Genomic DNA, 11848 nt, shown 5'->3' on the forward strand with positions numbered 1-11848 from the left:
CTCTATTCAGTCATGAAGGTGAAAGTGCCCAACGAGAGCTCTCTTCACAATGTGTCATGTTATGAAATGATTCAACATAAGTCAAGTAAGTGTCCTCCCCATATTTGCAATATCATTTGAAATTATTTGATTTGTTTTTTCATGAGTGCAGGGATGTTCATGTTTGCTTGTATGAGTATGATAGATTCATGAATCTTGATTGATTTTAATTTTTGATGTTTCCATTGCAATGAAAGTAAAAAAGGTAGCTACTATGGAAATGTAATATAAAACAGCTCTCAGATTTATTATTGTGATAAGAAGATATGTGTAATTCTTTGCCTGATGATATATATTTATATATATATATTATATATATATATATATATATATATATTATATATATATATATATATATATATATATATATATATATTAAGAAAAGACAATTATCCCTGCTACTTGCACCATTAAAACATATCTAAATTATGACATACTCTAAGTTCTTGGTGGTATAGGCTCAATCATACGACTTGCTGTGGAATGGCATCTCGCCATCTCCAGATAAACAAATGCCTCTCCACTTTTGTCTAAGAACAAGATTGCTGACAAAAGCCTGTCTCTTGAGAATTTGGTTAGTAAAGAGTGCTTACTTGCAGTAATGCAACTTGCCCAGGAATATCTTATTGCAACCAGTGTAGTACTATTAATTCCTAACAGTATAAGGTGACTTGCTTTTAAGTTGGGAGGCGGTAAGATATGGATTCTTTATCTTGAGAAGCTTATCCTAGATATCTATGCAAGGCAAATGACTAATGTTTGGTAGGGGAAGTCTGGAACAACGGAAGGTAATACATGATTGTCAGTTATGCAGAGCCACTGAATACACATCCCTTAAATTGGCCCATTTTCCTGTCTCTAAGCCAAGATTTTGGCTTTCTTCACTTGACATATATGAACCAGGCACTTAAAGTTTACTAAGGAAATAATGGATTGAAAATTAACATCTCCAAAATCCTGGAAATTATAGGATAAGGCCAAAGAACTTTTCCTTAAACACCAGAAGTCCATACTTAGTATCAACAAAGGCTGGCATTATAATACTGCAGCAAGTTTTGTTATCAATGTGCTCAAAGTATGTATATGTCAGTCTTCTCACAGGTACTCTTTTCTCATCCAAAATCCCCTCTGAAAGAAGAGAATTGCTTTTTCTTTCTTTCTTTCTTTCTTTTTCTTTTTCATTTCTTTCTTTTTCTTTTTCCCTTTCTTTCTTTTTTTCTTTTCCTTTTCTTTCCTTCTTTTTCTTTCTTTCTATTTCTTTTTCTTTTCTAGTCTTTTCTTTTCTTTTCTTTTCTCTCCTCTTCTTTCTTTTCTTTCTTTCTCTCTTCCAATAGCCTACCATTTGCCTTGTAGTTGGCAGCTTCAGCATAGATAGTGTTGCATTCTCCTTGGGTAATGCTAGGAATCAAGTTGTGGCTATTCATTTGCAAAGTCTGTAACAGTAACTAAGAAAAGTTAACACACTTTGTGCAATTAGCAATGATGACAATGCCTCACTAAAAAAAAATAATAATATCCTGCACCAGCATAAGAAGTACTTTGTTGTTGGGTGTTCTGTTGGATGCATAAAAAGGATTATGTCCTTGCTATACAACCCACAGGTTATCATGCGCTCAGTGGGTTGTTTCAAGGTCTTGATGAAAAATCCCCAAATTCAAGTTATGTGCAAGATTATATATTTATGAAGAATACAAATGAAATATGTGAAAAGCATTTATAACGAGATCTGAGAGAGGAAGGTTGGTGCAATTTCTTTTAAAAAATAGTAGTGGGCTTCAGTAAATTTGTCTTCATTATTTTCATATTAAATTATTTATATTGTAATGTCTGTGCTGACTAAATACTTGAATATCTGTACACCAATATCTACTATAAAATTGGAAATATATCTATACAACAAAAAAACAAAAATGTATGCATTTCTAATTCACATCACACATAACATATTAAGGTGACTGTAGACTGTTAGAACTGAATTACCCAAAAATATTTTTAGCCACAGTTGTAGAACAGATAATGCTTAGGCTGTAGCACCAACAGCAGCATATGTGAGATCTTAACTGTGCAGTCTTCAACTCAGTTCATTTGAGTTCAGTTGGATAATTAAGATGACATATCAGGATGTGGCTTATAATTTTAAGATGGAAAGAAGAGGCCTAGAATAAGGGGTAGGAACATGGAGCTTGTTGAAGGGTTTGACTGCTACATGATTCGACCAGAAAACACATGTCAATATGAGCAGTAACTGATTTTTATAAATTTTATATATTTATTGTTATTTTTGTCATCATTATTTATTATTGTTTTGTTTTTATCATGATTTCTGATATTCATGTTATATCATTTTCTATTTTTAGGGTTTAAATTAACAATTATCATTATCAATACTTTATCATCTCATATTCATAGTTAGCATTATTAAAATTTTTTTAGTTATTTTTATCTCAGAGAGAGACAAACAAAAGAGAAAGTGACAGGACAGACAGACAGTCAGAGAGAGAAAGAGAGTGTGTGTGTGTGTGTGGGGGGGGGGGAGTTATATGTTCAAATACACTTAATCAAAAAATAAAATACATCATGACTACCAGCATTTGAATATAGAATATCAGATGCTATGTAGTGTTTTTTACCCAGGAATGGTTTTTAAGCCTCTTTTTTTTAATGAAAATTATTAACCCTGTGAAGTTTTGAGTTACAAGCAGTGATCTTCACAGAAACCGAGCAAGACTGTCTTTGGTCTGTTTGGAAATTTACTTTTATTTACATCCTTGACTTACTCTGGTTACCTTTTCATTGTAGCTCTTGTAACAAACACAGGAGCCCTCTCAAAATATCTGTCAAAATGTAAGCAAAGGAAAACTTAACATTCAGACTTAGCAGTGCCACCTGTGATGTCATGGGGAACAATGATTACTCTATTCCCAAGGCCAGAGCTCTCTCTTTCTTTCTTTCCCAGTTAGACTTTGGTCGAGTTGGAATGAGTGGTAATCCATCCATTCACAAATTTTTACATTTTCCAGAGAACATCTACCATAACAGTGTAAGGTAAACAGTACATGGAATCTGTATATCAGTTAATTTTAAGACATTTTTCATGTTTAACATATTATCACATACTCAAAACAAAGAAAATATTTTACATTACCAATAAATAACCTATTAGTGGCATTGACAAGGTGCCTTTGCCTTTGCACCTTTAGGGCATCCATACATATAATCTTAAATGATAGAGCTTGGACTCTATTCCCCATGTGATGATGCTAGGACAGGAGGTCTACAAGGTTGCATGATTCAAGGGAACATAGTTTTTTGCTTAAGGAAATGTGATGTGTCTTTTGTTTACATAGACATTTCTGTTACACAGTAATTTCTCCAGAAAATAACAATCAATATACTATCAATACATATATAATTAATCCCCCCTCCTCCCCCTATTATAAAAATCTCAAGCTCAGGGTTGTAACGAATAGATTGACAAATATTTTGTTATGGATTTCTCAATGGTATTTTTCTATAGAATGATACATATCTACAGGCCTAGACATTAGATACTGAAAAGAGTAATAATAAAAAAAAAAAAAAGTGTAGTCTTAAAAGTTGACACCACTTTATTTGTACAGCTTTTAAAACTCTAATCTGCCTGTTTGAGGGGGTATCAGGGCAAATGCAGTCTATTTTAACCCAATTGTGTTATACTCTCAATGACTTTTTTTTTCTAACTTGGTTGAGAAGATGTCTATCAAGTAAATTTGGTAGAGTTCACTTTCACCTCAAGAAATGCATGCGATGAATGGGCATTTTTACTCAGTTTAAAACTAGCCATAAACTAGTAATATAAAATTTTATATAAAAGATATAAAATACTATTCTTTCAAGGTGACTTAAGAAACAACATCTTGTTGAGAGTGGTGATGAAACACTTTCACAGGCTCTGGTGAGAGACAATTACTGTATTTCCACCTTTATGATTATCCAGTTTTTGCAAATAAGGTATTATCCTTCTGGAACTGAGTATTTTTCAGTAGTAGGAAAGGGTTCATATCTCTTGAATACAAGGTCCTTAAAAAAAAAAGAAAAAAGCTCATATTTCATAACAGATCCAATGCCTGTCACTTTTTTGTTTGAAATACTTCCTGAACCAATAACCTTCCATATCGATACTCCAGCTTTAGGTAGCAGGTGACCCACAGCTATAGGTTTCAGACTGCACAAGTATGGAAACTCCATGCTGCCCATGGGAGTGCCATCAGGTCCAGGGTATTCATACTTTTATTATTTTATTTTTTCTTTTTCTTTTTGGCAGGTATATTCAAGTAACAGCTGACCATCAGAAGAAGTTCATATTCACCATCAGACATGACCGTGGTGTCAAGCCAGGCACACATGGGCTTCAATGCTATCCAGCGGAAGCAAGCGTTACTTTCACTGATCAGGAGGTATACTGGATCTTCAATTTTGTATGCTTTGAAAGACAGAACTTATATTCTTTGCTTCTTTAAAATTGGGAATTTAGGATATTCTGTTTTGTATTTAAAGTACTGAAAGATTAGAGATACTTATAGTGTACATTCTTTGTGTTTGTACTGACATTTCACCAAGTATCTGCCACTGTAGTGAGATAATAAATCAAAACATATAAGAAAGAAACAGTAGAAACTTTGAAGGAGTGGCATGTATTTCTGTGTTATCACACTAATGGGGATACTGTTGAAGAAAAAAATAAAGGAAAAGACTTTCCGTAATTCAATTAAAATCCTGACCCATTTGCAACTAGTTTGCAAAGATACAATGTTCAATGTATTCTGGAGGGTTGAACTTTCAAAAACCAAACCTTACCAACAGATCCAAGTGGAGGCATATGTCCATGATCCTCAAAAGCAGCTATTGGAACTCTGGTGTTGGAGGCTGACTTCCTGCAGAAGAAGAGCACCACCAACGAGCCTACAACACAGACCAGATGGCCGCATCCTTCATGGAGCAGTTCCCACGTCACGGGTCTTACTGTCGACAACCACTGGTATTCAAGTTCCAATGACAAAAAAACGCTCTCCATCCTTGTCAAAGAGATGAAGTTAGTTTTGATAAATAAGGCAGAGTGATGAATAAGCAGGTTACAGTGTCTTGTGATTTTGTGAATGATTTCTGTTCACAGTGAAAGTGGACAGATTTACTGTCTTTTTGTTTTTTTTACTACAAGTGTTTGTAGATATTTTTAATGAGGAAGTATTAGGTACTATGAAATTAAGGAAGTTACACTGAACCCCATCCCCAGTTGGTAATCCATAGTCATGAAGAAGTGACAATTTAGAAGTATAAATGAGAAAAACATGCTAAGTCATATATATCATTAAGTGTAACTATCGTGTCTGTTTGCATAACATATAGGATATATTTTACCATGTATTTACCAAGCCTCCACAAATCTTATAATATACAATGACTCATCAATGTAACTGCTATTGCAGTCGTCCTTAGCGTCAGAAAATATCATTTCTGAATAACTTGGTATTAGGTTATCCAAGAAATTATGAATAATACTCTGTATTTATTATGTATGATTGTTATATGTGTAAATATATAATTTATTCTATGTAAATATCCTGGAGCGCTATGGTAGCTCATATCCTCTTTTTTTCATTATATGCATCATGTTGATATTATATTTGATATGTAATATGATATCAATATGATAATCCATTGGTATGGAAAAAGATGCAATAACGACTCAGGTTTGGTTGTATGATGTGAAGTCAGAAGAAAGAACATGTAGTATATATCAAGAGAAAGAAACCATTGTATTGAAGGAGGAGGGAGAATCTTAGGGTGGATGTAATCAGGTAATGTAGAAGTCTAGTTTAGCAATTAGAGTAGATGGAAGTACTCTGAAAAATAACTGGAGGGCCATGTTTTAACAAAACTGTCTTTCTCTTTCAGCGGCGGACCCAGAGGCTGTTGCATCTGGGAAGAAGAGGAGCCAAAGAAGATCCACTTTGGAGTCCTCCAGGCTAATTCAAGCATCATTTTTGAAAAGAGTGAAGGTTCTTTCTTGATCCTCACAGGAAAAGCAAAAGTAAGTAGATAACTTTCTTCACATCTTGTAATGAAATGGTAAGAAGTTGTCATTATTTCATTGGTTATTGGGAGTGGTGCAGTATAGGTATATGAATTTGTTCCTCCAGACCACACCTGGACCAACTCTGATATTTACTGATAACCCAATTAGCACGGATGGCAAGAGTACATGACATGCCCACTGTAATATAAAATTTATTTATTGTATTTACACATAGATGGCTCTACAAGTGCTTAGTCACCAAGGAGTCAGTATTAGTCCTACCTATCTCACCGTTTTCCCTTTTCCTTCATTTTTGGAAATTGTCCTTTGTATTATTTCATCGTTTTATGTTACCAAGATTTTATGATAATTGATAATCATAATATCAATAAAAATAATAAGAGTAGTGATATATAGTAAGAAAGAAAAAAACATATTCTGCATTTCAATGAATGAGGAAAATCAGGAAGCAGTCACCAGGGCCTACTGATAGACTCCTTGTTGGCTGAGCACTTGTGGAGCCATCTGTATGTAGTAAAATTCACAAAAAACTACAGAGGACAGTACATAAATCCCTAGTGATTGGATTAAAAACTAAAGCATACTGCTTCTAACCTTTTTAAGGACTTCTTAACCCCTTGGATCTGGTTGCTTCACAGCAATCACATGGTGTGCACGCAGATACTCGTGTGCAATGAGGAGACTGTGCTCCCCCTTGTAGTGTTTTTTCCCTTTTATTCATAAACCATGTCTAAGATTTATATGCCATTTGTCTAATGCTCATATTTTGTCATTTGATTTGGCATTATCCAATGTGGTAATTTTAGAGACCCAAATCTTTCTAGGTAGTGCTATTTAACTCAAGGACATTTACATTCCACACTCGTTTATCCTGCTGTAAATCTTTCTATACTTTGCCAGCAATTTCTGTTTATGTTATTTCAGACTTATCTCTAAATGTTTGTTGATTTTTTCAGCAATCCATTTATCATTAGCATTACTTGTAAAGGAAGCACAATAGTACTAAGCTTTTCACAAACTTGCATAGAAGTACTCTTCTTAAAAGACAGTTGTGAGGACATCAGAATCTTCAATCCCTGTCCTTGTCATCTGTTTGGAGTGCATCCAACCAATTTGATTTGAAATTTGCAAAAGGAAACATAAAGATACATGTGTCTGTGTTTTTCAATTCCACTATCGTTGATGCAGTCTTGTACAAGACATTAACCAGATGTTCTCCACTACAAGAATATTTACAAAGCAGAAGGCTCCAGAATTATGAAGACCGTTGGTGTCTGTTTTCATAAAATAGGACTTCATGAGTGCACTGGGACCATGATAACCACGCCCATGCCAACATCAGTTGCTCAACTGAACAGTTGATACAAATACTCTCTAATGCTCAGGCACCTATCAGATAATATTTCATCTTTTGAATTGAGTAGCAACCATCATGGGAGGGAGTGGCCCATTTAGTTACTCAAGATTGAGAGGACAGGTCAAGAACACCAGGGCAAGATGTATTGGCCAAAGAGAATTAAAATGTAGAATTTTATGTCAGTTTGCACATGACTGCCCTCTAGTAGATAGACCACCCAATTAGTCAACAGCACACCTCAGAGAGCCGGAAAGCTGGTAACCATAGATATTGCACAGGAAACATAATAATGAGAAAGATATGCAACTGTGATTAATATACCAACACATACATCCCTATATACACACACACACAACACACACCACACACACACACACACACACACACACACACACACAAACCACACACCACACACACACACACACACACACACACACACACACACACACACACACACACACACACACACACACACACACACACACAGATATATACATATTATTATTTTCAGCAATGATTTGGGGTCAAATTTAAGCAGTTACCTGTTTGCAAACAACGTGCAAATACAAGAAAAGGAGGATTGGTGGCGTCTCAATCAAATGCCTGCAAAGGGACATCAAGAACTTATCCATGTGAAATTGTACTTGGAAAATGAAATCCAATACCTTAAAATAATCATAACAAGAACTGAAGCCAAAATAATGATATAATTGAAAAGGTCCATAAAAGCTAGGGCTGATTGCCAACCTGAAGTGGGCATATATGTATGTTACACCCATCAAAAGACCTAGTCTAGAGTATGGTGTATGGAGTCCACAAAAAGGATAGACAAATTGTAAAGAGTTCAAAGAACAGCCACAAAATGGGCACCTATCTAACAGATAAGAACTACCAGAGATAGGACTACAGAAAATAGGACTTACTACTTTAAATGAAGGAAGGAAAAGGGGCAACATGGAACAATTTTGCAAATAACATGGTGTACACATGTGTGTATGTGACACACATACACACATGTGTATTTATGTAGCATTTATTAAGAGCTTAGAGTTTCTTATTTCTACACCACTTTCCTTTGACAGGCACGGACAACCCACACAAGCCTGTTCTCAGCTGACTGGGACTTCCAGAAGATGGGCATAGGTGGTTTGGATGAGCAGTTTGTCCAGATTTTGAGGAGAGCATTTGCATCAAGGGTTTTCCCACCAGAAGTTGTTGAACAGTTGGGTGTTAAGCACGTAAAGGGCATCTTGCTTTATGGACCTCCAGGTAAAAAATAAAAATAAAAGAAAATAGTAAAGATAAAGAATAGTAATATGTGATTAAAGATTTTTAAGAATCCTTTTCATATAATGTGAAATATAGTAGCAGTATTTGTTCTTGAAATGTGCCTATGCTATATGTTTTTTTTATATCACTTCCCACTCTTTCAGGTACTGGAAAAACTTTGATGGCCCGTCAAATTGGAAAAATGTTGAATGCACGTGAACCAAAGAGTTTAATGGCCCTGAAAATTCTAGACAAGTATGTAGGAGAATCAGAGGCTAATGTGCGACGTCTTTTTGCTGAAGCTGAGGAAGAAGAGAAGCGAATGGGCCCAAATTCTGGCCTTCACATCATTATCTTTGATGAGATTGATGCTATTTGTAAACAGAGAGGATCAGTTGCAGGCAATACTGGTGTAAATGATACTGTAGTTAACCAGCTCTTGTCTAAGATTGATGGTGTTGAACAGCTGAACAACATTTGGTTATTGGGATGACAACGAGAAAGGACATGATTGATGAGGCTCTGTTGAGACCTGGCAGATTGGAGATCCAGGTAGAAATCAGTCTGCCGATGAACAAGGCCGTTGTGACATCCTTAAGATCAAGACTGCCAAGATGCGAGAGCACAACAAACTGGATCGTGATGTAGATCTTGCAGAGGTTGCTTCTCTCACCAAGAACTTCTCTGGAGCAGAACTGGAGGGTTTAGTAAAAGCAGCTTCATCATCAGCTCTGAAGAGATATATTCACCTGGGGAACAAGATTGAAGTGGATCCAAATGCCATTGACAAGCTGAAGATCACAAGAAGTGACTTCATTTACTCTTAGAGAATGATGTGAAGCCATCATTAGGGACCAGTGATGATGCCTGGCCAAGTATATTGAAAGAGGAATTATTAACTGGGGAGCTACAAGGGAACTAGTGGAAAAAGGTCTGATGTTTGTAAAGCAGGCCAGATCCCCAGAAACAAGCAATCGTTTGTGTCTTCTTTTGGAGGGGCACCAACTGCTGGAACATCAGCACTGGCAGCTTACATGGCCAAAATTCTGATTTCCCCTTCATCAAGGTTATTGACTCACGAGAAATGGTTGGTTTCATGGAATCTTCAAAATGTCTTCGTATCAGCAGGATTTTTGATGATGCTTACCGCTCTGAACTGAGCTGCATATTCTTGAATGACCTAGAACATCTCATGGGTTACTCACCCATTGGCCCAAGATACCAGAGTCTAGTGCTTGATGCCATGTCTTCCCTTCTCTCTGCTTCTCCACCAAAAAGGCCGCAAATTACTTGTCATCTGTACATCAAAACGAAGAGCAGTACTGGAGGAACTGGGTCTCCTGTCAGCATTTACAGCTGTCATCAGAGTCCCATACATTGCACATCAGGAGGATATCAGACTAGTGCTTGAAGAATCAGGTGCTTTGTCTTCAGAAGAAGTAAGTGTAGATGCATAGGAATAATCCTGAAGAAAGAAAATATTTGAGAAAGGGAAAGTAAAATGGTATAAATTTAAACTCATCGTAGTTTTGATAATTTACTAACAGAAAACATAGTTTTTCACCATTGTGTTGTGCATTGGAATTGAGGATTTCTAGCTCAGGTCACAGCTATTTAAGAGTTCTCTCTTCTCCTATATTTAAAAGCCTGCATCACTGAGCTTGGAATCTATTTTCCCCCCATATTTCTACCATTCCTGCTTCTCTTTGTCCTCCACACTTTTATGTATTAATGCTGGTTATTATTTTTTCCTTCAAATATGAATCCTTTTTCAGACTGAAGCAGTCATGGATCACATCAACAATGGCCGTGTCTTTGTTGGGGTGAAGAAATTACTTGGTCTCCTGGACACCATGCGAGTTATGAAGGGAGTGGATTCACGCAAGAGAGTTGCAGCATTTGTTAATTTGCTTGAAGATGAAGGTGTTTTCACCCCAGAACTTTGAAAACATAAACAGTGGAAGAACTGGTTAGGTCAGAGACAGTTGATTAGGATAAAACAAAAATTCCTAAAAATGAGGAAAATTACTGGATAGATTAATAAGTGTTGAGAGCTAGAGGATTAGATTTAGATAACAGATTGGTAAGATGGAGTAAACAAGGAAAAAATCCTGCTAATTTAAAAGTATTTGCTTTGCGCAGTGATATCCATCTATTTTGTTATTTGATTTTTCTTAAATATTGAACATATTGTCTCAGTGTTAATGATGTCTTTTGCAAATTAAGATTGTGACTGAGATGATCATTTAAACTGCTTTACCATTTATATATATATATTTGTCATGTATTTTTATCAATTATTTTGTGTAATTTATATATTAAAATTGACACCAATCTTTGTCCAGAGGAAAGCCTTGCAGAATATCTGTGTTTATACTTTTTAAGTCACCATTTCAATAGATCAAGTGAGCATTTGGAAGTTTCTGTTTATGCCAAAGAATCATTTCATTCTACCATATTTTCTCTAAATAAATAAGCTTGTTTTCTTTGTCAGGTAATTTTATTTATTGATATAAAATATTAAAAAATATATATATTATTATTATCCTGTTGATTTGGGAGTCCAGGCTTTAAATAAATTTATATATTTGTTACTTCATGAAAAACATCCTGCAATGTCCAATATTCAAGTTTTAGAAACTGTTTTTGTGCATTGGCTGTGAGAATTAGAAAACAGACAAGAAAGTAGATAGTTATTCACATTCAGATTATTATTAGTGTTCACAGTCTATATACAGTGTTTTATTTTGGTGTCAGACATGCAAGAACTATTATTTATTATGTGTGCAAGTTTACATATAAATATTTCCCTGTTATCTTATGAGGTTCCTTTTTAATCACTTATCATTACAGATTATACAGGACTGTTTAAAAAGAGTGTTCTAAGTATTGTTTCTTTAGTAATCTAATATTGCCAAGCCATTCCATTTGCTGAGAAGGGTATGAAGATAAATAGTTTACAAGGTAGGACATTTACAAAATCTCTATCCTGATTTCAAATTGAAACTAAACAAGTCATCTTATCTTGTGAAATTATTCTTTCTCATTTCATACATTTTTCAACAGTTGTCATAGTGAACCCAGTTCCACATTCCATTTGATTTAAG

The 11848-nt window shown here is 35.2% G+C and overlaps 1 pseudogene; it reads left to right on the plus strand.

Moving 5' to 3' along the window:
- Nucleotides 1-4264: 4264 nt before the first annotated feature.
- Nucleotides 4265-11271, plus strand: LOC119599177 (annotated as a pseudogene).
- Nucleotides 11272-11848: the final 577 nt, after the last annotated feature.

This window comes from Penaeus monodon, chromosome 42 (genome assembly GCF_015228065.2).
Source record: "Penaeus monodon isolate SGIC_2016 chromosome 42, NSTDA_Pmon_1, whole genome shotgun sequence".
In the NCBI taxonomy this organism is placed as follows: Eukaryota; Metazoa; Arthropoda; class Malacostraca; order Decapoda; family Penaeidae; genus Penaeus; species Penaeus monodon.